Source organism: Octopus bimaculoides, chromosome 22 (genome assembly GCF_001194135.2).
Source record: "Octopus bimaculoides isolate UCB-OBI-ISO-001 chromosome 22, ASM119413v2, whole genome shotgun sequence".
NCBI lineage: Eukaryota > Metazoa > Mollusca > Cephalopoda > Octopoda > Octopodidae > Octopus > Octopus bimaculoides.
In genome coordinates this window covers 3426012-3429709 of record NC_069002.1, presented here as the reverse complement: position 1 = coordinate 3429709, position 3698 = coordinate 3426012, and the positions used below count along the sequence as shown (strand labels likewise).

General features: G+C 41.9%; 1 protein-coding gene across 1 annotated transcript in view; it reads right to left on the bottom strand.

The window, feature by feature from the left end:
• Positions 1-3532, bottom strand: part of LOC106870320 (free fatty acid receptor 4) — a 58847-nt gene extending 55315 nt beyond the window's left edge. The window contains exon 1 of the mRNA XM_014916342.2: positions 3260-3532. The gene's annotated coding sequence lies outside the window, so the exon portion shown is untranslated. The remainder of the gene's footprint in view (positions 1-3259) is intronic.
• Positions 3533-3698: the final 166 nt, after the last annotated feature.

Genomic DNA, 3698 nt, shown 5'->3' with positions numbered 1-3698 from the left:
ATATATATATATATATATATATATATATATATATATATATACCCACACACACACACATACCGTATGTGACTATACACACTTTTTTGAGTGTGCATATGAGAAACTCTAGCGATGAACTAGATCACTTGACTTGTTTCTAATAAATACAAAGTCTAATTCACGCATTAAATGCTCTTTCCTTCCGCTCGTTCACTTGGACACGCACGCACACAAGCCTAGCCTCCAACGGTGGCCACCTGCAGTAAATTTGGTGCGTCCGGGTTAAAGAAGTTTTAGCTTTCGTCATGAGACCAGGTGGGCCAGATATAACTCACTTTCACTCGTACTTTATTTATCGACCGCAAAAATATGACACGCAAAGTCAACCTGGGCGGAATTGGAACTCAGAACGTAGCGACAGATGAAATTCCACTAAGCATTTCGACCGGCGTGCTAGCGATTCTGCCAGCTCGCCGCCTTTTTAATAATAATAATAACAGGCTGAAATTTCGTTGGTGTGGGCTAGTCGAGCCCAGTGCGTAACTGGTACTTATCTAATCGACCCTGAAAGCTCGCCGCCTTCATAATAATAATAATAATAATAATATTAATAGCCTCAAATTTTGCTAAAAGGGCAGCCATTTTGGGAAAGGGGATTTTGCGGAACTGGTACTTATTTAATCAACCCCCAAAAGATGAATGGCAAAGTCGATCTCGGTGGAATTTGAACTCAAAACGTAGCGACAGAAAAAAATACCGCACAAAATGTCCATCATTGGCTCCTATATCTCTACCGTGGCTAATTTATTATACAATCCTGACTCAGCCCTCAACCATCATTTGTTTAATCAATGATGTTCCAACCGCGACCATCTTGTCATCTGTATCTAGCCCTACATTACCGACTACAAAATTTGGTTGTTGCTTCTAGCACATCGAGTGGTTGGTCAGAATTTTGACGACAGAAACTGATATTGAAACCGGGTCGGTAGCGCATCGAGTTGCAAACGTGTGCAGACGATCGGCTCTTACAAAGCAGACAACAGAAATAATAGCTTAACCATATCGGCTATACACACGTAACACGCACGTACGCATGCACGCACGCACGCACGCACGCACGCACGCACGCACGCACGCACGCATACACATGTATACAGATACGTGTATGTGTTGTGTATGCGTGTGTGTGTGTGCATGTTAATGCATACATACATGTATATGTATGTATATATATACAGGATTGGCCAAAAGTCACCTGACAGTAAATCGAAACCATTTAATTCTAAAATTTATATGTGTTTAACAACTGAATGAATTTAATAAAAGCATCTAAATATGAAATATCATGAAAATTGTCCAAACTGAAATCCTTCTTGAGTGACACATTTTTCCATTCGATTCAATACAGAATTACAGATAGTATTTATGGAATTTTGGAGTGACTTTGTGGTAAGTAGCTTGCTTACCAACCACATGGTTCCGGGTTCAGTCCCACTGCGTGGCATCTTGGGAAAGTGTCTTCTACTATAGCCTCGGGTCGACCAAAGCCTTGTGAGTGGATTTGGTAGATGGAAACTGAAAGAAGCCTGTCGTATATATGTATATATATATATATGTGTGTGTCTGTGTTTGTCCTCCTAGCATTGCTTGACAACCGATGCTGGTGTATTTATGTCCCCGTCATCTAGCGGTTCGGCAAAAGAGATCGATAGAATAAATACTAGGCTTACAAAAGAATAAGTCCCGGGGTCGATTTGCTCGACTAAAGGCGGTGCTCCAGCATGGCCACAGTCTAATGACTGAAACAAGTAAAAGAGTAAAAGAGTAAAAGAGAGAGTTGCTATCGGGTGACTTTTGGCCAACCGTGGATATCCATATTCATGTGTAGTTATCTACGTGCGGAGGCGCAATGGCCCAGTGGTTAGGGCAGCGGATTCGCGGTCGTAGGACCGCGGTTTAAATGTATATTCCTTTGCTTGTTTCAGTCATTGGACTACGGCCATGCTGGAGCACCGCCTTAGAGGGTTTTAGTCGAAGAGATCGACACCAAAACTAATTCTTTGTAAGCCTAGTGCCTATTCTCTCGGACTGTTTTGCCGAACCGCTATGTTACCGGGGATGTAAGCACACTAGCATCGGTTGGCAAGCGTTAGTGTTGGAGGCAAACACAGACATACACACACACACACACACATGGTCCGTCTGAGCAGCATCATAGGCACCCGAGCAAATCATTACCCTGAGCCCTTTAATATTAGTAAACCACAGCGTCCATAGGTCAGAATTGAGCCCCGAGACTCGATAAGCCATGGACAACTGTCCAGTGTGCTGCTCTGGGCCCTTGAGCAATTCATTTATTGATAATAAGCCCACAGCATACATAGGTCAGAATTGAGCCCGTAGACCTAGTAAGACCGAGACCACTGACCAGTCTGCGCATACCTCAAGGCGGCACTGACGCACACACACACACGTACCTGTATTACTGTCCAAGGTGCGCGTGCGATTGTGTAGATGTATTTACATGAGTGTGTGTATGTGTAGCATGTTTGTTTAAGGTTTACGTACACATTTTATGGTCTTGGTGAGATGTGTTGTGTGTGTGTGTGTGTGTGTTTATGTGCGGGTGTATGTGTGTGCGGCTATGTAAATGCGGGCGTATAACGGTAGATAGCTGTGTAAATATATATATATGCGTGTGGGTGTGGGTGTATGTCTATGTATATACGTATACATGTATGTATGTATGTAAGTATAACGGGTCAAAAAAAAAAATAGGCGTATAATAGATACAGGCAGATTGGTGCCCAGACCAGACCAAATACCTAAATCCCAACGTCGAACGAAGACCGAATCCATGCAAATAAGTGTTGGCTATACGCAATATACTTGTCGAATAGGTAGATAGATAGATAGATAGATAGATAGATAGATAGATAGAAGATTATATATATAATGGAATAGTGATAGAGTGACAGAGAGAGAAAGAAAGAGAGATATGTATGTTGCGCGTGTCTTTTATTCTGTAGTTTACTGAAAAGTGAAGAAAAAGAAAGAAGAAAAACGGGAAAAACGGAGAACAAAAGCCAAAACAAATATAGGCCGACACAATGAAAGGATAAAAAAAATTAAAATAGATTAAAAAAGAACGGGTGTTTGTGACTTCAGACGGTGAGGACAAGACAGAGAAAACAGTGAATGAAAGAGAAACGGTTACGGAAAGAAAACTTCAATGAAAAAGACACGTTTTGGAAGAGAGACGTCCGAATGAACTTACCTTAAAGAAATCCTGAAGAGTTGTCAAGAGAGTGTGGAAGCCGTAATTTTGTTCTATTTTCTGTCTTTTAAAATGTTTTTTTTATATATATTTACTCTTTCTTTTCGTCCAAAAATGAAAACCTACCCAGTTGACAAAATCTCGAAACGTAAATAAACCATGCTTGAACCACTTAGAATGTGTGAATGTAGCGAGTGAGTGAGTGAGAGAGTGAGCGCGGTGTGGGGTGGTGCGTGTGGTAGCAGCGTGGAGGAGGGTTGTGACTGGAGTGGTAGTAAGGAGTGAGTGTGTGTGTGTGTGTGTGAGTGTGAGTGTGCAAAATATGGACGATGGGGGGGTGATGGGGGGAGGTGATGGTGGAGTAAAGCAGACGGTGATAGCGTTGTGGCGATGGTGGTGGAGAGATTTTTATAGTAAGGTAGATAATAGTTTTATGGTG